Source organism: Cryptomeria japonica, chromosome 5 (genome assembly GCF_030272615.1).
Source record: "Cryptomeria japonica chromosome 5, Sugi_1.0, whole genome shotgun sequence".
NCBI lineage: Eukaryota > Viridiplantae > Streptophyta > Pinopsida > Cupressales > Cupressaceae > Cryptomeria > Cryptomeria japonica.
The window spans coordinates 641,319,775-641,345,960 of record NC_081409.1 but is presented as its reverse complement, the minus strand read 5'-3'; the positions used below and the strand labels follow the sequence as shown (position 1 = coordinate 641,345,960).

General features: G+C 33.5%; 1 long non-coding RNA gene across 1 annotated transcript; it reads right to left on the bottom strand.

Annotated features, from left to right (window-relative positions):
- Positions 1-1,630: 1,630 nt before the first annotated feature.
- Positions 1,631-18,481, bottom strand: LOC131876367 (uncharacterized). Its single transcript, XR_009372676.1, has 5 exons — positions 18,138-18,481; positions 13,630-13,692; positions 13,271-13,404; positions 3,236-3,327; positions 1,631-3,049 (listed from the first exon to the last, which is right to left on the bottom strand). It is a non-coding gene; the product is annotated as an uncharacterized LOC131876367 (long non-coding RNA).
- Between the last annotated feature and the right edge of the window lie 7,705 nt (positions 18,482-26,186).

Below are 26,186 nucleotides of genomic sequence, written 5' to 3'. Positions count from 1 at the left end.
TTGCAATGGGTTTGGTTTTTTTCCTCTGATCGGTGGCTCTTTTGGGGTTTGGTGCCCTCCTTGCATCTGGGGAAAGTTCGTTGTTGCCCTGGGGGTTCTTCTTTCCTCCTTTCTTAGGTCCCAGGGCTTTTATGGTTTCATCCTGCTCTGGTGGGGCTATTTCGTTGCTTTGTCCCTTTGGTTTTTCTCTCTCACTACTACATAGAGGGGTGTTTTAAGACAATTTTTAAGACAATTTTTGAGGAAATTGTTTCAATTTGAGACAAAAAAAAAGTTTGGTATTGTCTTAAAAAATGTCTTTAACCTAGTGTCTTAAATTATCGTCTTTAAAATTGTCTCTATAAAGACGATAGAAAACATAATTTTTTGTGTCTTTGTAGAGACAATTTGGGATTTAAAGACATATTGTCTCTCTAGAGACAATAGTTGGGATTAAAATCATACTGTCTCTCGAGAGACGATATGTCTTTAGATCTCAACTATTGTCTCTCTAGAGACAATATTAAAAAAATAAACAATTTATTTTAAATTTTTTTGTGTAGTTTTCAATAAAAATGTATTAAAAAATATAAACATTAGAATTGTCAGAAGTTTATGACAGTCAAAAGGGCTTAAAAAAGGAAAAACCAGTGAATAATGACAAGTGACAAGACAGAGCAGCCATGAGCTTAAAACATCCATTTATATCTCATAGCAACCTTAAGTTGTGTGATAGTCCTAATGGTGATAAACATAGCATGAAGGATTATCCTAAGCCAAGAAGATAGAAATAGAGAGCTAGAGATCATCAATAGAATGCAAGAACTGTTAAAGTACAAAGCCCATCATGAATCATAACAAAGGCATAACTAGTGATTAAAAATACCATTGCATACACATTCAAAAAGAACTAAGAGAAAATATGAATATCACAGAATAATAGAATCACATTCAACAAACATGACAAAATCTTAACAATATATTTAAAAATATCTTTCAAACAAAAGTATTAATATTCTTATTACTTAAAAAGAGAAAATACAATCTTTAGATAGTCGTTACTACAAGTTGAGCATTCTTTTCCAGACTACAAAGATATAGTACATAACAAAGACTAACCAACCTTACTGTAGCTTCGCTCACTGTATCTCTCGAGACATCAAGGCCTCCTTCCAGCTTGCTGGGATCTACTCCTAGTTTTGCATAGTGCTCAGATTCAATTTTCTTCACTATCTAACTAGAATCCCCACCAACATTAGCCTCCCACCCACCCGCTAGAGGATCAGTGATAGATTTTAAGGTTTCGTTGTAAACCCAAATGTAGCGGTGCTCTGAAAAGTGGAAAACTATATAAAGTGGAATGTAGCGGTGCCCTGAAATGTGTGGTGGCTGGAAGAGGTATCAGGGATATAGATACATATAAATAACACTTAAACAATAAAAAATTGTCTCAACTTGAGGTATCCGTTATTTATATGTATCTATATCCCTAATACCTCTTCCAGCCACCACACATTTGGTCTACAAGATGATGAAAAATACAACATTAGAATGGCATTTCTCCATAGACTAACAAAGCAAAAATTTGGACCTCAATCATCTATTAAAGTTATTATATCATATAGGGCATAATATTTCTAATGACGAGAAATTATAACTGGTTTCTCTCTGTTGTTAACCTCTAGAGTTTAATAGTGTACCAAAGAATGGATGTTGGGATTGTGCATATCATAGAAATTCAACCTCTTCAAAATAATATTCTTCTTGCTCAATTGACCAATCTCAAGATATGCATACATATTCCCTCTCACATCTAGCTACTTTCTCTTATAAGGGATTGGTATATGCTATCTATGGTCTCAGGACTAGCACAGTCTATCGCTATCAAAGAATCATAGATTTATTCTCCCTTGCTTATATTCTTAAGGCCTATGCCCTGTCAACACAAAAATCAAATTAAAATTGCTTCAATAATTGTCAAAATGCTTATAGTCTTTGATGAAAACAGCATGCCAGGGATTTTGAAACAGATCACATCTTCTTAGCTGGAAAAATTAAAGCCATTGATAGTAAAGTGTCCCGTGAGAATATGAAGCAATGGAAAACTGGCACTTTCAGTGTATGCAAATGTAAGGCCTGTTGAGAGTTCAACCTCAAAGAATTAGTAATCTTAAGGCATAAACACAGGCATGGTAATATGGAAGCGAAATATACTAGACTTGTGATCAAGGTAATTGTTGACTGACAGGCAGAGGTCAAAATCAGTATTGTTTGCTTGGATTTTAAGGACATTCCAATCATTAGATGACATAAAATGATAAATCCAAGCCAACTAGCTGCTAGATTGCTAAATTCTCATTAATTTTTAACAGCAAATTTCTGAAGAAAGAAATACTACGAAATAAGATCAACCATTCTCAATTCTGAAAAGTGAAAAACAAGGCAACTTACCATGGCTACAGTCCCTACAGTAAATAAGCATACTACAAGCCAACCAGAGCACACCAACCTTTAAAATAAAGGACTGTCACATTGTTGTCCATGCTGTTTCTGGATAAACAGCTCTCGGTTTCAACCTCATTTCTATACAAGGGTCTGGCCTTTTCAAATCCCTGTTTACTTTAATTAAAAACATTATTGGTGCACATTTACACATATGATAGGGCATGATGGAATTGAACCACCATCCTCCTGCTTGTAAAGCAGGTACTCTTCCATTGAGCTACCACCCTTTAAAAATAATTTTATCCTTCAAAATCTTGGGTCTCAAAACACCCTTTGGTTTTAATTTTATCCTTCAGAATCTTAGGTCTCAAAACACCCTTTGGTTTAGCAGTGAGTTTTAAGTCTAAATAATGGTTGAGAATGTGACCATTGCCAGTCATTTTGTGTTTTTGTATTGAACAACTTTTTGTTGCCTTGAAAATAAAACAAGTGTGTTTCTTAAATAAAACCTTACAATATCTATCTATCTCTAGCAACACAAAGAGAATGTACCGAAATTTTGAACGATACATTTATGTTTGTGAGTTGGCACCTACATGGTCTGATTCTAATCCTCAGTGTGAACCTGTTCAATGCAAAACAAGTGTAAGTCATCAATCCACAAATTCAAACTACCCTCTTTCTAACTAAATTTAATCAAACGCTTAGAATAGATTCTAAGACCAACCCTTTCCAATCTTGGAAGTAATTTATAACATATTATTCAATAAAGAAAGCCTGAAAAATAATTGCAAACAAATCAAAATCATACAGGTCAGTGTTTCAATTCACATCGGCTCTTGGTAGTCATTTTATCCATCATTTCAGCATCATCGATATACTCGTTGATACTTTCCAATATATCTGGAACATAAAAACAAATAGTTCATATAATTGTCATTGACTAGAGAAGTATTGAACTTTTGGAGCAGCATGTTTAACCAATATGGTTGGGACTCTGAGAGGAGAGCCTGAAAAATTAGGATTAAAGCTGAAATAGAAGAGCTTAAGAATTAGGATTTAGAAACAATATTGTATTATGATAATCAAAGAACAATTCATGTTAACAAATATCCAATATTTCATACAAGTGGAGAGAACACTAAATCACATTTCAAAACAATAGAAAGCTTATCAAGATTATAATTTTAAAGTTCATTTGTTACAGATCAAATCCCAGATTACAGATATTTCCATCAATGCCTTGAACAAAAAAAGGTTAAGAGGTTTAGAGGCATACTATGTATGATGAAGAATAAAATTATCAAGGGAAAGTGCTTGAATATTTATATTGATTTAGAGAATTATAAGTCAAGTTTAATATAATATTAAATGTCATCAATGTTGTATTTTAGTTGCCATGGTGTGTATGTAATGATTTTTTTTCTGTGTACATGGGAAAGAGGGAATACAAAAAGACAAGTAAAAGATTTAATTTGTTGTCTGTTTCTGTATTCAATCTGCATTCAGAAGGTCACTAGTAATCATACAAAAACAAATAGTTCATAGCTAAGGCTTGAGGAATAGTAAATGATATGTACATGAACCCAAATTAAAATATAACCGTGAAAGCAAATTTTCTTGGTTAAGAAATGGTGCTTTAGGTCAATTCATTTTCATGTGAGTGGTTTTCTATAACTCTTCCTTGCAATCTTTTAAGTTTTTTAAAACAAGCTACAAAACTTTCGGTTCACTAAATTCAAGTCCTCTATTAACTAATTTCTAGCTTCACATAATTGTTCAACCACACCACATGTTCACTATCAGTATGTATCAGCTCTAAAGCACTATAGAACATATCATGGATCTTGTCCACGAATATATTTTATTATATAAATTGGAAAAAGATTTAGTGAAAATTCTCAAGCCATATGTTAAGTTACAATGGACACTGATCTATATAGAAATTATTCAGTTAAATCAACAGTACCTTCACATCATGTAAATCAATATTCACAAAGTGTATCAATCGTTCATTCAAAATTTTCTCTACCTAAAAACAACATATATAAGTCATTCCTACATCTAGAAAATATGTTGAGTGATTTTATTAAAAGTAAACAAAATGTTTACAACGGGAAGAATATTATTTGTCCAAGTAAAAATAAAAATATTACAGCCTTTCTTCTTATTTCCACATGTTCAATACAAGTACACTAGTACTAATTCTTGTATAGTAAAAGCTACATTAAGTACCTGGGAGCGAAGAAGTTCTTTATATGTCCCAAATTCTACAAAGCAATGGTCTATTTAATCATCACAGGCCCTGTGACACATAGATTTGAGAAACCATGAAGAACAATACTTTTGAATGTCAAGATGTATGCTAGATAAGCATCTAATTTCAGTTATTTTTACATTTTGAGCACAAATTAATACATATAACTGTTACCTATTTTTGGTTTTCAGGACAAAAATAGGCTTAGATTAAGCCTTAGGCCTCTTTGAGAAAGTGCCTGAAAGCATTAATGTCTTGAGACCTGTAGAAAGCACAGAGCACTGATATGTTCAAAGACAAATCAGGCTCATGAGAGAAGTAAAGGTCAAAGACATATCAGGCTCATGAGAGAAGGTAAAGGTGAACATGATGGTCATGAGACAGTCCTAATTTTTGTTTTAAGGATATTTCATTATCAGTGTAGCAATGTGTTGACGTGTATTTTGTACACCATCATACACAGAATAAAATACCTAAAGGCATCTTATCCTCTCTTGAGAAAATAGTCTCTAACTGCTGAAGATTCGCGTAAAGGATCAGTTAGGTAGACTCCAAGGTTCTTTTAGTGGGGTCTCCACGTGTGGACAAGCTCCAGTGGTATGATGTGATTTGCTGGAATCACAAGGGGACTTACATTGAACTTCCGATCTGCTTTGCTGGACACAGGCTCTGACTAACTTAGATTAAAAAATGGAAAAAGGATAAGGGCGAAGAGAGGATCTAATCCTAATACTAAGAATGTAGGAGCAATGACTTGATTTTTGGTGAAACTCTAACTAGATCTTGTTTTGACATCAATGGAACATCTACACAAGACTAGTGCGATCTTCTAAGGGAGCTTTATGATGTTCAAATCATCACCGCAGGCATAGATACCATCCAAGTTGATGCATATCAATGAAGAGGCAACAAATTGAAATTGAGCTTAGGCTGAATGATTCCAGTTGACTACGCAAGGCAAGTCTGCAATCAACAAATTGCTAGTAGTATGGATGTACGAATTCCACCATCAATCAATCACATTCCCTCCATTCATTTAATCATCTACCATCTAAGATTGAAGACTCAACAAGAAACCATGCAAATTGCAAGAAAAACGTCATATTTCACCATTACTTCAATGAAAATGGAGTTTGTTTACAATCAATGGCAACAATTTCTTGCCTTGTCCTCCTATTCTACTCTCTAACTACTTTCAACTATTTACAACTCTCTCTAATTCTCTAAAATTATCCCCCTTTACAAAATGAAATGCCTGGGCTTATATAGTGCCCACAATACAATTTGATGGCTTAGATCAATTCAAGATCAATGGCCAAGATTTTACAATGAAAACCCTAATTAGGGTTTGTTACAACCATTACATAACATTTAATGCTTGACCAATGATAAAATTGTATTGCTTGGACACATGTCCCTTTTAGAAAAATCGACCAATGAATAGCCGGGGTAGGTACATCGGAGTTTGTGCCACCTTCCATGAGTTAAGTACATTGAATCTGGACATGCTGAGATGGACTTCACTGATTGGAGAAATGATGACTAGGACGCCCCCTCATTTGACACTTGGAACTTGGTGGATATTCATCTTGATATTGTTGAGAAACTTGCTTTAATTAATTCTTCTGGATCTATTTTGCTTCTTCAACGAGCCCTTGTTCTAACTCCTTGCGTCCTTGATGTGCAGGAAGATGATGTACCTCGCCTTGGAACGCTGGATTGGAAGAGGTCGCCCTTGTCTTGGCTTGATCGTCCTGGCGAAGACCGCCCTGGCGAAGACCGTCCTTGATCCGGCTTGATTTTCCTTGAAGAGACCTCCATTTGACGCCTACACAACATTTCAAAATTAGTAACATGATTTTGCAATACATAGCGTAAATTAGAGAGCAAATTTTAGGAAACTTAATGATAAGTCCTTTATTAATCATTTCCTAAAAAAGACTGAGCTAAGGCAAAACAAAATTTCAAAATTCAAAATTAAGGAAATGACGATCAACGTTCAAAATCAAAACAATAAATCCATATCGTCATACCTCTTTGAGAGCTTAACTCTAAAATGCAAAATAAAGGAATTCGCCTAGGCAAAATTTGAAATTCGATAGTCTTGATGTGATCTTCAAAAGAACGTTCCTCTTATCAACTTCGCCACCCTTCAAGTCTTGGACGTGATTTCCTCTTCAAGTTAGCAATTTCGCCATCTTTGATATGTCTTTGACGTCCTAGGCAACTTCGCTCAAATGGAAACTTCAAGTTCGCCTCTCCTTTGGATAGTAGTTTCGCACCACCTTTGATTGAATTCGCTCCTCTTCTTGAATGATAATTTCGCCCTTCCTTTGTATGAAATTCGCTCCTCTTTTGCCTTCTCCAAGTTGCATATGAGAGATGATAAATGATGATGTGAAAATGAAATAAACACCTTCCTTTATAGGCGCTCACCTTCATATTGACCTTAGGGCCGACTTTGTAATTAAAAGCGAATTTAAAATAAAGTAAAAGGCCGACTTTTGGTAAAATAAACAAATAAATATCAAGCGCTCCACTCAATTTTTATTAAAAAAACTTAATTAATTATTTGCCAACGTTTTTTTTAATTTAACAATTTCGATTTTTTACAAGGCAAAACAATTAATTAATGAATATCAAGCGCAAATTTTAAATGCTACTTAATTGAATTTTCAAAAATTATCGAACTTAGCATTTAAGGAAATTTGAATTGTTTATTTGGCGCCAAAACTATGAAAACAAAGGGGACGTACCTCATCGCTCTGGTCCCTTGGAGAGGGACAGGAGCGATTTTGCTCTTGTGGGCCTCATTTCACTTCATCACCTTCGCAAATTATATTCAACGGATTTGCAATGCCTCCTTTCATTCATTCATGCCTTGAGATCGGTTGAAATTTGGCGAGAAAATCATCTATAACAAAAATCGCTCTGGCCCCTCCCTGAGGGACAGGAGCGAACTTAAGCATTTTGGTCCTTTGTTGACGTTTGATAATCTTCAATTTGTCTTCAACGGGTTCGATTGACCTCCTTTCTTGCCTTCGAACATAAAATTTGCTTGATCTTTGCCCAGATCGTACCTTATGAAGAACTTCGCTCTGGTCCTTCAGTGAGGGACAGGAGCGAATTTGACCCTCTAGGCAAAACTTCATCATTTCATTGTTTTTTGATCAAGTATGGATGTTCTATCATGCTCATTTCGTCCTTCACCATGCCTTTGATGTCTCGATTCGTCCAAACAAGGTCAGGAATGGCTCAACTAAGCATTTTCGCTCTGGTCCCTTGGTGAGGGACACGAGCGATTCGCCTTGGTCCCTTGGAGAGGGACACGAGCGCATTTCGCTCTGGACCCTTGGAGAAGGACAGGAGCGAAATTTGACTTTTCGCACTCTCGATCAGGACAATTTTAATGGAATATAACATTTAAGTATAAGTGACATTTCCTTCTATGTTTCTTCTTTCTTATACTTTAAGTTATATTCCATATATACTTTCAGGATGTTTGAGAGTGGTTTCAGACCTCCAGGAGTTATATTGCAAAATCTAGTTTTTGGAGGTTTTTCAGTTTCCAGACTTAGTCAAATTTCAGGATCAGGACATTCCAGACTTAGCCAAATTTCAGGATCAGGACATTCCAGACTTAGCCAAATTTCAGGATCAGGACCTCACTCAAGCCGGACTTGCTACCCTGTTGATCTCCCCGACAGCACTTCAAGTTATATTCATTTGATAAAATGTACCTCTTTGGACCTTTTCACATCGTCAAGACGTTAAAATCTTGCAAGGACAAAGCAAAATTGGATTTGTAGCTCCGGTCCTTCACTGAGGGACAGGAGCGATTTAGGCAATTAGCACTGTTATGGACGTCCCAAAAATCTTCAATTTATATTCAACGCATTTATCTCATGTTTTTCCTTGTTTTTGAACGTAAACTTGCCTTGACCTTTGTCTGGATTTTACATAATGAAGGAAATCGCTCTGGTCCCTGGGAGAGGGACGAGAGCTACAAGGTACCTCGCCCTGGTCCCTTGGAGAGGGACAGGAGCGATATGGTCAATATAGGTCATTCTCCTTCGTTTTTGCATCTCAAATTATATTCATTTGGCAAAGCATCTTCCTTTGGACGTCCTCAAATCATTAAGTCATCAAAATCTTGCAAGGACAAGGCGAAATTGAATTTGTAGCTCCGGTCCTTCACTGAGGGACAGGAGCGATTTTCCTCCTGGAGGCATTTCTGTGCTCATGAAAATCTTCAATTTATATTCAATGGAAAGATCTCGTCGTTCTCCATTATTTCAAACGTAAAATTTGTCTGGACTCTGCAAGAATGATGAGATATTTGAGATTGAGCTCCCGTCCTTCACTGAGGGACAGGAGCGATTTTGCTCCTACAGGCCAAAATAACAAGATTTTTCACATTTTAACACTTCACGAGGCGAAAACAAATCAATTCCAATGCCCAGGATCAAAATTCAAAAAAGTCAAAATTTGGTCAAAAATATTCAATTGGACAAAAATTCACATTTCATCTTCAACACTTAGACAAATTTAAGCTCTGCATCAACATTCCAATTGAAAATTAGACCATTCTGGCGAATTCATTTCATTCAAAATTTGCATTCTAGAAAAGGAAACTCAAAAGCCCTCAAAAACGACTGGATTTTGGTCCGAAAAGACGGTAATTAGAACCCTAAGGCTTGACCCTAAATCCAGACAACTAACAAACTAACAAAACCCTAGAAAAAGCAAAGCGAAAACGAACAAAACGAGCAAAAAAAACATGGGTCCCCATTTGCAATGGGGCGATGTGTGAAAACGTCACAACACAATGTTGATAAAGGAGTACAAACTTTCTAAGGAAGTTTTTAACAAGTCTTAAAGCCTAAATACAGTCATAGAGGTAAATGTAATGTACACTAGGGCATAGAACTATACAAGTGAAGGCCATCATCAATATCAATGCCATGATACCATAGCTTATAGTCATGTTGCAGACCGTAGCACAAGAAATACAATCTAAATGACAAAGTTTTGGAAGGCATACACAGTCATTATCAAAGAATTAAGCATGTGAAGATCACGAAAGTAATCATTAGCACCATATGTCTAACGACTTAAAGGGATTGGAATAGACTAGCCTCTCCTTGCATGCACCGGTTATCAAAAAGCATTATGGCATCAAGGGCAGAGAGATCAATCAAAAGGATCAGACCATACTCCTATAGCAGCACAAAACCCAAATTTGATAAGTCATCCACAACAATGATAGTGAATAGTGAGTATAAGATGAGGAAAGATTGAAAGCCATATTCATAAGACCACAAAGGATAGTCACCATCCTAAAAGATACAATGAGGTTTCTTTCAAAACCATGTCATTAGCAGTTCAAATACAGTAAACAGATGGAGTCTCATACTTAAGAAAGACAGGTATACCAGTCTAGAGAGCCACAGTCTCATCAAAATGCATTCTCAATAAAAAATACTGTGATATCATTGTCAAATCACAAACCAAATGGACCAAAGAGAATGAAGAAAAGACGGTCTTGGCATGTTATAAACCAACTCAATATATGATGTGATTTCAAACTCCAATGCAAAGAAAGAGATGATAATGATTATTACAAAGCATAGCAAGGATGCCATAGCTATTAATGAGCAAGGATTAAAACATTCAATGGGGATAGCACATGCAAGGGATTGATCCCAAGAACACAAAGACTGTTGAAGCAAGACCTAAACAGAACAAAGCCTTGTTTGGGCATAGGCAGGTTTCAAATGACAATGATAAAGATAGTGTGATGATGGAGAATAGATTTTGGTTGCAACACTTTAAGGAGATCAGAACCAAGGAACAAAGGCATAAAAAAAAAGGTAAGCAACAAAAAGATGGAAATGATAGTCTTCAAAGTCATCACAGAGCATCAAATACAGTGAGAAAATAGTCCTCAAGAGAAGTGATTACAATGTAGTTATAGTCAATAAGAATGAAAGTGAATACCATTCAAGATAGCTTACATAACACAGATCTGAGAAAGACATTCCTCATAAATCAGGCCATAAAGTGAAAAATCACTGTGGTACATAAAGAAACAACTGAAGTGTAACAAAGAAATCTCGGCAATGAAAACAATACATTGGCAGGTTAATATTTCATCATAAAGGTCATAGTAGTGTGGGAAGACAGTCGCTAGGTATGTTGATCCAAAGATTAGTGATAGAGCTATCAAATCAATTACCGTCTAGATCAGCCACAAGAAAATACAGAAGAAAACCCTTGAAGAGTCATAAAGGCATTGCAGTCTTAGCTAGAGGACAGTATAGACAGTTGGCCATAGTTGGTATATTATAGCACTAAGGTCTTATCATTGCCTCATGAGATGAAGGTAATATCAGACACCGACGATAAATATAGCCAACATAAGATCTGCAACAAAAGAAAGATCAAGGAGCAGTCCTAGCTAGTCAAAGATAACAAGGGTCAAATACCTATGACAGTGAGCTAGAACAAGTTAGTGAGACATGCAAGCAACACAAATTTGGATTAATAATGGATAATAAGGACAGGAGTCCTTAATAGTCTCCATAACAAATACCAAAGTCATCATTCTCAGATAAACAAGTAGCAAAAGTTTTGAATGCCAATCATCACATCTCTAGGAACCATACAAGTAACCAGAGCTAGCTATGACTAGTAACTTTTCAAATCCTTGACAACACTGATACTAGACCCAATAAAGCATTGTTGGTGACAAGAAGAATATTGATTGACACATGTACCAACTAATCATCCAGTGTGGGTGGCAGAATGTTGAAAAGGACAGTGATAATTACCCTGACACAAAGTTGTAAATGTAATATCCTTGGTATAGAGTGTTGAAGTTATAGCTGCAATAGAGATATAAGATTCATGCTATCTTTGGTCTTCTTCTATACTTTAGGTTCCCAGGTTGATGTTGTGTTTGTATTCATATATTTTTCATGTTCAAGAGATGCTCTGTTGGTTCGGAGTATTACCTGAGCATATTTATTTCCTCTCTGACATCTCTCATTTATTTCATATAACAATCTTCTATATTATTATTTTGTCTTCGTCTTGGTGGCTTCCTTTACCTTTATCTATCTTGTACCACTTCGATGGCTTTCATTTTCCTTTCGAAATTCTTCATTGTATATCTGAACACTATGGTTGCTGTCAGTGAGATATCTATGTGACTGTCGATGACTTTTCCTCTACCATCGTCGAGTCTTTTTCACATGCTATCCGATTCATTATATAGATCGCTCTTCTATTTTCATTGAGCTTCTTCTTCTTCTGCAGATTGAAGATCATATTGTTGGCTTATCATTTTTGTCTCGTCGTAAGTCAAGAGTGATGTGTATGGATTCTGTCAGAACAGTAATACTATATGTTTTCTGTGTTCAAAGTTTTCAGACTTCATGAAGTCTTATAGAACGTATATGAGATGTATCGTTTGACTTCTTTGTCATGATTGATTTGTAGGTTGTGATTGATAGTAACTTGAAACTATCAATAATTATATTCATTTTTTAGAGATATAATAAAATTCATTTTTGAGTGGGCTGGGTTTTTCAGAGTTTCTTGTGTTTGTGTTGTTCTTAAGTTTAGTTTTCTGCTATCTATTTATTCTAGTTCAAATTTAACATAGAGTTATCTACTTCAGCCATTATGAGTGAACATTCCGTTGTCCAAAAAATAAAAGAGTGAGTGCCACAAGGGAAAGAAACATAATATAACATGTGATGATGTTTTCATTGTAGATATTGATCATCATCTGCTACAGAAAGTCCAAAAATGTTTGGGTTGCTTAAGGTACATTCTTGTCCACTAGACACAAGTGATAAGAATCTGTGCCATCAAAGGAAAAACTTCTATGGTCAAACTCATATTAGTGCTTCAACAACACTAGAAAGTCTAGATCATTTGACAACTACTTCCCAAACAAGAATGGGTTATAACTAAGGGTGAATGATGCTAATATATGGATGAGGATCTCCAAAAGTGAAGCAATTACTCCTGTTATTTTTTCAATCTAGTCCATACAATCCATTGCATTCTCTGCCTACATATGGCAGAACACAATACAAACCCACAATGAAAGACATGAAAGATGTATCTAATTGTTGTTTGTGGGGTTTCAATTCAAAGATAGTTTTAACAATATATATCATAATCAAACCACACACCTGGAAAGTATATTTTTTTTCAGAGAAACTATCGTGAAACAAAACTACAGATCAGTTTGTTCTGCATCCAGCTTAATAGTTGATGTAAGTAGATTAACAGTATGGTGTGCAATAGACCTCTCATCTTGTGATGGTCCGTGGTGATGAGAAGAAGGAAACCGACCAAATAAAACAGATACATGATCAGTTGCATGATGACCTATCTTAAGAGAATGCTGGAAAGCATTATCCTACAAAACATATCCATTAATCAAAATTTACAGAAAGAAAAACATATAAATTTCCTTACCTCAAAAATTGGGAATGATAAACATATAAATGTCCGCACCTAAAAAACTGTATGAATCAAATACCAGAAATGTAGCGGCCTTAATTGTCTTACCATTTGCTTGCCCCAGTCTTGTTTGCGGTAATAATACAATATTCCATAGCCATCGAGAACAAAGAATCTTCTCTTCCAGTCACCCCTAAAATTTGAAGAATGCTTGGAAAGTAAGCTTGCCTAATTGTTTGGATCTGTACAAGGCAGAAACTAGTAAAAGTTAGTTTCAAAGTGAATTTAAAAAACATCCTAGCTGACAACACTCAATTATGTTGTAATAGTGCTCTTGGTCTATTCTAAGTCACAGATTCAAGATATTCTTATTTTATTATGACCTACAATGTAAAAATGCTAGAAGGTCCTAAAAATAATTAAATCAGATGGAGGGCAATGAAAATAAAAACATGATAACAAATTACCTTTCCCTTTGTAGTTGATTGCATTGCAGCTTCAATCATCTTGTGTGAACTTCTTCCAACAGCCTGTATATTATCATTTCATAATTTAGTATCACATACAAGCTAGATGAGAGTCATTTCATAATTCGATGCCTGTCTAAGTTGGTATTCCATTTGATTTTTCAGTGTTCAACTTCATATATAGACATGAACTGGGAATAAATTACAACTTTGTTCTTCCTGACCTGATTGTGGGCTCATGCCTCGAGATAAGGTTGAACTAAGTCTTTTCTTGACATTACTATAATTTTTAATTTTTTTAATTTTTTGTTTGAGCACTACATTTACCATGTATACGGAATACATATTACTAGCTTTTAAATAATGGTTGATGTCCTCTGAACCATGGTGGCCTAGAGCACCGAAGATGTTGACAAACTACAGGAAATTAGGTGGGCAAAATATTTTGTCTACAAAAAGATTTTGATCTTGAGTATCCTTGAAATTCAGATTTGTATTTATGAGATATGTTTAACAGAATGTCACCTATGCAGAGAAAAATCTGTGTCTAATCTCTTTTCACTATCTTTCTATCCAACTTCAACACAAATCAGCCTCTGGCTTGATGCACTCATGTAAGAACCCTTATGATAATGGCGATAAACAAATTATTTAGAGAATTAAGATTAATCATTCATATAATATTTTGTTTCAGTTGATTGGTACAAACCTTACCTTTCGATCTGCATGCATGTTTTACATATAGCTGCAAACAAAACATTCAAATGACCTATGTGCAAGTTGATGGCAATTATGATTTTACTTTCAGCTAAAATATTTGGTAGTATAACCATTGTTCAAACTAGTTTTAAGATTAAATTAATACATTTTCCATAGTTTCATGATTAATGTAAACATGTAATTGCCTTTTTGGTGATTAACATTAGCAAAGGAGAACCAAGGGCATTTTGATGATTATGTCAATGAAAACTCTCATGCACATCCTAACATAAACTAGACTGTGACAATTTTGACAACTGGGTTTTGGCCGAGTTACAAATCATTTGATCTTAATTTGCCAGTTGAAATGGTATGCCCTTTTTTTATATAGCACAACTATTAGATGTACCTATTTCTGCAGCTTAGCCTATTGACTTTTGCTACTTGATAAAGGTAAGATGCATAAAGGTGTTCAGGCAGTTCTATCAGACAAAGACAAAACATAGAAAACTTACATGGATATATTCTCTGGGTACTTGTAATGTTAACAGGAAGTTTGACCCTAAGCCTATGGAACTTGTTGTTGCTACTTACCAGGTAATTGCCTTTTTGGTCGATTAGTGGCAGTTGCATTGTTTAGTTCATATAAAATGGCATTATAGGTCATTTTCTACTAGAGTCAATATTTTTACATATATGATTTTTACATTTAAACATATGTGATCTAATTCTCTTGGAGTATTTTAGCTTTGACTATGCCAAACAATATTAGTAGGAAAAATTGAAACAAAAATTGAATTTGAGAATCATAATTACATATATTTATATTTAAACATATGACATCTAATTCTCTTGGGGTGTTTTAGATTTGACTATGCCAAACAATATTAGCAGGAAAATTTGAAACAAGAATTGAATTTGTGAATCATAATTTCATATATTTACACTTAAACATACAGCATCTAATTCTATTCAAGTGTTTTAGATTTCAGTAAAGCTATCTCAGGGACAACACAGGTCTAGGACAATGCTGAAAAAATTGTTCAAATTGACATAGTTCCACATAAAGATAAGGGTAACTCTTTAATTTTGTAATCCAGAATACAGTACAAGATTGTGTGAGCGTGCATGATTGTTACTAAATCAAGTTTGAGACCTTAGGTAGAAGGGTGTGATGGTTTATTTTTCAAACAAAATTATAGAGAAAATTTGGAACAGTTATTCAAATTACAAAAACATAATCACATGTATTTACTTGCATGTGGCACTCAGATATATGGACTCAAGTTCTCTTGGAGTATTTCAGATATATTTACTTGCATGTGATACACAAGAGAGGCTATATTACAGTGTCTCTACGACATCATTGACCCAAGTACTTTTGTTTCTATATGTAAAAAAGGAAACAATGATGCAGGTCCTTCATTTCATGTAGTATTTCTATGGTGTTTATTAGCAAGATACACATAGGCTAGAGTAATGAATTTTCTTATAGTTTCCACTAGAAAAACTTGGTGTTGTAATTTTAAAATCAGATCCTATAGTTAGGTCCTCATATCAGACAGCTAAAATGTGTGGGTTTCTTCCACATTTACAATAAAATATGGTGCAGGTTAGTGACACATACTATACACATTGCCACTACCTATTTATTTATTTATTTCATTACAAATTCTATCTCTGGAGTATTCCATCTAGATAAATTCAACAAAATAGTACCAGTGGCAAACGCTGAAAATTGAAGTCATTTGAGTTCAAATTGTGTTATAGCAACAAGAACTGCTAAATTGTTCACAAACCTTTGTCATCTTTCTCCATGTTTCGTTGTTTTAGACTAACTACTGAACCTTAAATCTATTGGTGATGGGTAGCTATATTGGTTATAGTTGAACAAAGTCTCAATCATATGCGAAGCTCATCTTTTCGTGGCTATGTTGTTTTTAGTTTCAGAAGGCACATAAAAATACTTAATTCTTTCTAGATGGAGATGAATTTAGGATAAGGAAAGTGTTAAACTTGTAACATGTAATTATAGAACCACAGCAAAGATTGACCATGTTTACCTTTACAACTCCGCATCTTGCATGATTTTTTCTAAAGCTTTTTGTCTGGCTCATGGAATCCCGATTATTTGGCATGCAATTCTCTCATTTTTAAAGCACCAAAACAAAATGACATAGGTCACCACATCTATTCTCACATAGTGAAGTCAATTTATGATATAGTGCAACATCCCAATCTCATTGAATTTTATGGATGTTGCATAGAGGGAAAACAACACTGTTGGCCTACGAATACATAGTATGCCTACCTGGTTGGGTATGCTTATCATGCGTTGCTATGCCTACCTTAGTCATGGGTATGCGCATTACAAGCTGGAGTCTATGCGAATTAAGTACCTCTACGAGAAAGGTGGATTTCAATTACTCATTGGGAAGAGGGGGGCCTGATTACCTATCTCTGCTACGAGAAAGGCTTGTGGAGCTACAACTGCGATAACAAGTTTCCCCCGCTAAAAGCCTTTACACAAAAAAGAGATTGTGCTCCAACCAAGAGAATAGAGATGGCGATTTTGTATGCCTATGGTGCTTCCATGCAGGGTGGGTTGGGGGGGACGTTGGGTGGGTCAGTGATAAAAGTGGTAGCATTAGCCCGTAGCTTATTTGGTATAGTTCAAATGTACTTATCTGGATTTGACCCTAGGGCTCTGGCACCGCTACTGAACCTGTTCAAGATCCCTAAACCTCTAGAAAATCAGATCAGGATAATGTGCTTGGCACAAAGGGCAAAAATGGAGATTGTAGATTGGAAAACCCCTACAAGAATTGGGTCCTATAAGCATCTATTAAGAAAATCACGAGTTTCCTTCATGTTTGAAAACATGGATTTGAAACATACTTACCCCGATTTGACCCTGGGGCTATGGCACCGATGCTGATGTATGGAATTAAAAACCTGTTCAAGATCCCTAAACCCATGGAAAACCAGATCTGGAGAATATGCTTGGTACAAAGGGTAGAAATGGAGATTGCAGTTATGCCCTTGCCATCCACTAGAAAACCCCTACACGAATTGTGTCTTGTTAATGAAGCCGATGGGAAAATATGGGCAGATTTTGGAGGTAAAATAAAAGCCATGCTATTCCTTCCCGCCATTGATAATAAACGTTTACATAAGAGCTCTGAATATATATAGTGGTGAGCAGGGCATTGCGCTGCATGGTTTAGTACAAATTTTCTTTTACATTGTTACCTTGTGAATGTGTATAACCTTCAACCCTGTTGGAAATCCATAAGAGTAATATGTGTATGGAACTATTAGAATTAGCGCTGATTCAGTTTTCTTCATGGATTTTTGGGTTTTCAATAAATATTTTTTAATAAAAAATTTGGAAAAAACAAAATTTCTATGGTCAAATGAATTCCACTTTAAATTGACTCCTCTTCACTTAAATTTAAAATAAGGAAGAGGGTTTAACAGATGCTTAAGTTTCAATACATGTGCATAAATATATAAAATACAAACCCATAGAATTTGGGCTCGGACAGGGCAATGGTAGCGGAGGATGAATCCATGCTTCATGGTTGAAGCTTATGATAGCAAGAGTTGCAGAAAATGTGGTTTTGGCAGATATTAAAGTTGGAAATATTCTAGCTGATGCACATGCAAATGTGGAATCATAAGCAACGCACTTGAATCGTTTATAGAATACCTTGAAGAGATGTCAAGGTAAAAAATGAAATGATTGCAAGGACTGCACAAAATGGATATGTTGCAAATGTTTTAGTAAATTTCAAGCAAGAACTTACCTGATTCGACCCTTGGGCCGGCTATGGCATCGAAAACTGTTGAAGATCTCTAAACTCCTCGATATGGAGCTAGAAAACCAGTACACGAAATGACATCAGTTGGAGGTTCTGAATCACGGATGCTTCAGAATCTTGAGGTTCTGAATAAACGCTTGGTTTGTTGCCTCTGCTCTCGGTGCTCCTGCTTCCCCGTAGCTCCTACCTCTGCTAGCTAGATGGGAAAATATGGCAGGATTTTGTAGGTTAAATAAAACCCCTCCATTCCTTCTCGTGATCCCGCCATTGATAATGAACACTGTGAACGCCTCGCATGAAGCCGCTGCCATCGAAGAAGCATTGACATGTTGAGCTTAGTGATAGAAGAAAATAAAAGACTGGAGGGAAACAATATAGTTTTAGAAACGTGTTTTCCCTATTGTCTTAATTTTAGACAATTAAATAATAAAAAAAGTAGTTAAACAAAAAAAATTATATTTAAGACAAAAGTAATATTTTGTCTTAAATTAATGTCTTAAATACCCCTCTTGTGTAGTAGTGTCTGGTTTTGTTCGAGAGGGTCAGCCTGTTGTTTCCCTTTTGCCTCTTCTCCCTCTATGTTAGTCCTTTAGAGGTCGATGGCTTTCTTTTTGAGGTTGAGAGAGGTTTTGTGGGCTTCACTGTTAGAGGCTTTTTGGGTCTCTTGTTTTCTCTTTTTCTAGCAGTTGTTTGCCTTTTGTCCTATCACACCTTGTATCTGTTTCTCTTCCATTCTTCCTCTATGGAGGTGGGGACTTTGGTGGAGTTTCCTTTCTGGGTGTTTGAAGGGTTTTTGGCTTGTCTTTTCTCTAAGGTTTTGGGAGCCTTTCTACAACCCAACTCTCTTGCTCTCCTGTTTCCGTCTTAGCATCTATAGTCTTCCTTGGTTCAGCCCATTGAGGTGGCACTTTCTTCTATCGAGGTGGAGATGGTTTGTTCCCGGTATGACCTTTCTTCTTTAGAGGTGGAGTTAGGTGTTGGGTTTGTTTTCAAGAGTTGCTGGTGGTTTTCAGATGGTTAGCTGTGGTTTGGCAGTAAGGCTATTAACAAGTTGAAGGTTTTGGGAGCCTTTCAAAACCCTTTGGTCCCAGATGGTGTTTGTATGCTTATCCATAAGAATCTGGTTCGTGATGTGCACTATGTCTTGTGCATGCTTCTTTCTGCAATGATCATTATCAAGGATATGATTGTGGGAGCCTGGATAAAACCCATGATTTTGGCTGAGGGAGCCTTGTTCCCCGTGTTCTTGTTCATGTAAAATCTTTTGGGGTGTCCTTGGCCTTCTTTTTGGCCACTAGTTCTATAATGTTTAATCCATCATGTATGGTTGTGGATGGGCTGCTAGTTGTTTTTTATGTATCTTTTTGCAACATTCCTTTGTTGGTTCTGGATCCGTGTAAAATTTGAGGTTTTCAGGTCCCTTCAAAACTTGTTGTACGGGGTTTCTGGTCCCCTCAAAACCTGTTTCCCCCCCTAATCAAAACTTAGGATAACAATTAATTTGATTAACTAATCAAATATCATTAATGAATAAGAGAATAAATAGGTTCTACTTTTAGGGTTTAGGTATACTGGAGCAACAAATAATATCGATTAAAAGGTAGAATAAAAGAAGCAATAATAATCCATAATAACACATAGATTTAATATGGTTCATCCAATGTAGGCGACATGAACAAAAAGGTAGCCATCCACTTTCCTTTTATTATCCAACAAAAAGAAAATTACAATCAGATGACTTTTCACCTTTCAAAGCCTCTTATTTATCAAGCCTTTTTGGTAGTCTACAAAGGTTAGTTTACATACCAAATATAATAGTCTACTACACTATTAAACAATGGTCAATTGTTTCTTAAAGGGTGTTTCCTCCAATATCCTCAATTGGGTCATTTCCCCTAGCCGTCAATAGGGGGATATTCCCCTAGAGCCTTGTACAAAGGGATTTACCCCCCTACGCTCCCTCATTAATCTATTCTGGGAGAAACTGTAACTAACAAAGTCACCATAATTTAAGCTTAGTAGCATGATCAATAACCACATACCAATTCTATAAAGAGTCACAACACTTGAACTAGAACCCAACCCCTATGCCTTACAAAATTGTAATTTTTTACAAAATTTAAAAAAATTGAATATAGATTTTTATCAAATAAACACTAAATTATTTTTCCTTATAAAAAGTTGAAATTCGAGTTCAATGGAGCATCACACTTTATATAGTCAAAAAAAGTTTCTTTTTTTTGTTTGTATTGATAATTTGAAACTTTAATGCATATATATATACACACACGCACTAATGTTATATATATATATATATATATATATATATATATATATATATATATATATATATATATATATATATATATATATATATATATATATATATATACACTTTTCAAACTTCTTTAAAATATAATATATAATATATATATATATATATTTTATTTTAAAGAAGTTTGAAAAGTATATATATATATATATATATATATATATATATATATATATATATATATTTTAAAGAAGTTTGAAAAGTATATATTTTAATATTCTTCCTTGACAAGATAATCAACCTTATATTTTAGCGCTTATGAGTTCATTTCAATAAAAATAAAATATTCTAGAAAATGGATTTATAGATCTACAAAAGGATATTTTTATATTTAAAAAAAAAAAAATTATAATAGTAGGAGTTGTTGAAACATTGAGTTTTTAAAAAAACAAAAAAAAAATGGTAATTGGATCAAAAGTGATATAAAATATGCATTTAATAGACACTTCCAATTGAAAACATTGTGGTCTATATATAACTTAACTAGAATAAATCTAAATAAATAATATGTTTTACCAAAATTAATTTTTAATGAGAAATACTTAAATTCACTTGTAATAATAGATTGACCTAAAATGTGGCATAGATTTCTTCCTTTACCCTGGTGATGTCCTAATTCTTGCAACAGAAATGATAGAACAAAAAATTGAACAAAAATCCATTAATACCCCACATGAAACTGCAGAGGACAGTGTTGCGTAGACTACAATAAGTAAAGATAAATGAAAAGAAAAAGACAATCTATTGGAAATAGATCCCAATATACCACCACTGGAAGATGTGAAAACATATCAATGACAAAAGAGGTCAGCCAGGAAGGAGGTACCAGAATGCTTTAAAAAAGGATTACAATGAAAGATTAAGGTATAATTAGTACCTTTGTATATCAACAATTTTATACGCATGTCCGACTCACCTAAAAAGAAATGAAGGCCAAGAGCCAAATATACCACAAAAAAGAATGCTACAGGACAAAGAGAATTTCACCTTGCAATACCTACTGGTGCTAAAGATTAATAGGAAATCGTTGCAGAAGATTATTAGGTTACCATGGTAAATTCCGGCAGCCCTTCTGGAGAATATAGGGGATTGGTATTTTGGAAGAAGGGGTGGAAATTACAAAAGAACACATCAAACCAGACAAAATGAAAATGCACGAAATAAAAGAAATCGTCAAAACAATGACCCAGCCTAGGCAAGTTATGATAGAGATGTCAAAACACACTGTGATCATGTCCCAGGAGGAGGTTGATGCTATCAGTCTCATCAAACTTGAAGTTTCAGTACTAGAAGAATGGATAGAAGATACTCTGACGTGTGGGGTAGAAATAGTTCAAATAGCAGTAGATAGGTGTATATCATCTTTGCAAATGCACAATAAAGTGAAGTAGTGGAAGTCATGTAGAGGAATTTTGAAACAAAATGGGGAAGAAACAGAGAAGATATTAAATTTGTGTAGTCTGGACTCCTAATAGATGAAGGAATAGTATCTAAAGAGAATTATTTTGATATGGAAGATACAATTGGAATGGGCCGGAAATAGCTCAAATTAATGAGTGTATTGAAGATGCAGAAAAGAAGAATATGACAATACAGTCATTGAAAGGTCTTAAGGGACTCAGTTAAAGAATCAACATTAGGTAAGTATAAGCAAGAGGTGGAAAAGTTCAGATCAATCTTGACTTATCGAATGATGAATTCAATAGTGAGAGTAAATATAAAACTCATAGATGACACCAGGGTGATAAAAGTTGTAGCTATGAATTATATATCCAACATCACTTAGAGAGTTTTAGAATATCAATATAGAACACATATACTCAATTGGGAATTGGCTAATAGATTCTTAAAGAATGGTATGAAGGCAACAATAATCACTTATGAAATATAGTATTCCAAATTGGGACAAGGTCAAAAGGATGATGTTGAAACTTTGGGGACTAAGTGAACCGCAACGGAGGATTTCACTATAACTCCATGTCCCCATGCGACTGCTTAAGTGCAATTTCTGCTTAAAATTAAGCAGCCAGAGTGTTCCCATGCAAATTTTTAATTAAGAGGAAAGGATAAATTGGAATCTTTTCCTTTTTAAGTGGAGCAGCTGTTGCTTAAAACTTAAAAATAAGCTTTGAAAAAAAGGGGGGGCTGGAAATAAGCAGCAACTGCTTATTGAGAAGATTGACACGTGGCTCTCCAAAACAATTTCCCTCTTTTTATTTGTTTCCAATTTTTTCTCCACAATTTATGTGACCAATTAGAATTAAATATTTCTTTTAATAATGCAATTTAAGATGACTGCTTATTTTATAAGCAACAAAATTTTACATTCATGGGGCCACCAGCTCCACAAATTAATGCTAAAAAAATTGAGCAGCAGCTGCTAGCCAAAATAAGCTAAGCAGCTGCATGGGGACTTGCCCTAAATGGACTAAAGGTTCTTGAAAGGTTGTAGCAGAGATTTTGACCGCAAGTTGATATGTGTGACCCACGTCGTCAACAAAGAAGACTTTAGAAGAAGTTTTAGAAATTACTGCATATGGTGTAGATTGCATTAACTCAGTCAACCTTCTATTTTAAATTTAGAATATTTCATTTTTCCATTGTGCTATTTTTTTTAGTTTATGAAATTTATAATATTCTTAGAGGGTTGAAATCTATAAAAGGTCGAGAACTTGTCATATTTAGGGGATTAGAAATTGTAAACTTGTGTGAGTTAGGAATGCTTATCAGTTCCTAAGTTCGATTTCTTGGTTTCTTTTCATATTCATAATTTTGTTTGCTTGTCCTTTGCATGATATTGAAGTTGGAAAGTGTAAGGCCATTTCATACATCATTATCAAACATTGTAAATTAGTTGATCATTAAAATGCAAATCACTGCAAGAGGCAATATTGGTGTGTTTTCTCAATTCTTTTGTCAATAGACGTTTCTTTAAAGATTGTACAAATATATATGAAACTGAATTCATTTTGGTTAAAAATAGATTTTTTTTTTTCAAATTTTCTCTATTATCAAGATATGCATGCATAAAATTTGAAACACTAGAAACAACCATTACCTTTATCACTCTTCGATAGTCTTTTGCATTTTTCTCAATAAACTTGAAATTTAAGTATTTTGTTCCATTCAAAGTTAAATTTATAATTGTGATTATGAAAATCTAATGAATTTAAATCTTTAGAATTGGGAAGATTGAGAAGAATTAGTGTGCCCTTTATGAAAATAGCAAAAAAATGAACCTTGAGTAAATATAGTGAGTCAAGACCTAACATTTTTGAACTTTAAGATTAATAATTTCGTTAATGTTTCATCCTAATGATGGATCATGTAGTATGATCTTAAACATTGATGATAAAAAATGCACACAATTGAAACTAGAAATCTCTTACGCATCTCAATGATGAATTTAATTTAATTCTATTAGTCTTACAAGAGAAGTTTCATTGTGAGAATTCTATCTATGTTTGAATTATCATCAACATCTGCATCCATGACCATATTACCTTCCAAAAGAACATACAATAAATTGACCACCTCATCTCAATAGTGTCAATAATGATGGATTCAATTATCTAGTTTGATTTTGAAATATTCTAAGATAATTAATAATGAATCGGTAAGTTGTTTATGAATTTGATTTTTTGTATCTTTTTTGCATCAATGTTTTGGATCACACTCTATTTCTGGATTTTATTTTTACATCTCTTGACACTCTCTCTCATCTTGATGATGGATCACCGAGTGTGATCCGAAACATTGATGCAAAAAGATACACACAATCAAATCCCAAAATAACTTACTGATTCAGTTATGGATTGTGGAAATTTGATCAAATTAATTAATAATGTTTAAAACATCCCCTTCAATGTAAATATTTTTAAACCATTTCTGATGAGAAAAATTAATACAATGATAGGTAGTTATCGCTTCATCCTAATGACTATCTATTGATGACAAAAGAAAACTAATATCACTCTAAGTGTGATAATTATGTGTTTTGATTAGATAAGCATGAAAAAGTGCTTGAGCCTATCGTAGAACTACCATTATGTGTTGTTTTATATTAAATTTATATTTTTATGTTTGTGTGATATATTTATGTTCAATTTTATACTAGTATATTTTTATATTGATTTTATATTTATTTATCTATATTTGGACACATAGATCTAATTTTATTAGGAATACATTTCTAATTTCACATTCAATTGATTTATTTCCTCTCTTCCTACAATCTATACTAGCATTTCTAAATATATTTGAGGACTATTAATTTATTGAGGGACAAGTTCTCCTAGATCAAAAAGAAAAATTGGCTTTAAGGTTATAATAATGATTGGTTTCAAGTAGCAAGCTTCAATTATGTAAAGCTTCTAAGAAAATTGAAAAAATCTATATTCTATTCGGGTACCTTAATATAATTATTCTTATCATTATCTATTTTATATGCAAAGGAGTTTTCTCTAAAGCTTGATAGTGATGAATTTAATGTAATTTATTATGCAAACATGTGTTTAGTCCTATTATACTGACTTTTTAGGTGGAGAAGACCTAATAAAATTTGAATTTGAATTTTAGAAATGTAGGGGTACAATCTATGAATGTATGGTCAATCTTGTACTATTGAAAATAGCACATGTTAACAAAGTGTTAAGGTTTTAATAAAGAATGAACTTTCAATCATGGTAAGTCTAATAAATATGGTCTATATGAAAGTAAGAGTATATATGAATGAAGTATAGATAAACTGTATAAAAATATTTATGCAATAAAATAAATGAAAACTCCATAAAAATACTATAACTTTATAAAAAATGTATCATTTATTAATATAAATATTTCAAATAAATTTCTTAAAATACATACAAAACTAAATTTAAAATAATTTAAATATATTATTTCACGAATTCAAAACAATTATATATTATACTAAACTAGAATAAAATATATCTAAACTACTTTTATATATAATTTTATTGACTCTAGTATCTATAACATATAAAGTATTAAATTTTAACCTAAAAAAATTATAAATTTAGTTATGTAGTTCATAAGATGTGGACTATTTAGGATAAGAGAAATAAAATATTATGTCATAAAAAATCAACAACCAACTCTTTTATTTTTGCTTCATTGATTCTATTAAATAAAGTTGGATGTAAAGAGAAAATATTCATCTTAATTATAATAAAATTTTGATGTATTTTATTTTGTAGGAAATAGAGAAAGACTAAAAACAAACAATTAAAGTCTACAATTTTGTTTACAAAATAATATGTTTTAAAGATTTCTATCTATTTAGATGTTGCATTTATTTGTAAATAAGATTTAACTTTAATAATTAATAAATATATTTCTGTATTATTTTAATTAAATTTGAACAAATTATACTAATTAGAAAAGACATTTAAGGTTTGTATTTAGATTAACATTTTAGATATTTTCATCAATAAGTTTTTTTATAAATTTTCTATTAGACTAAAAAATTATTGAAGTAATAAAAAAATCTATTTTAAATTTTTTGAAATAATTAGTAATATATGTGTATGTACATACATATGCATATACAACTATTATACATATGCGTACACACATAGAAAAACACATACATTTGTGAATATATTTGTGTATATATGTCTGTGTACATACATATTATAAATGAAAACATATTATAGTTAACATGTCATCAAATGAAATTTAAT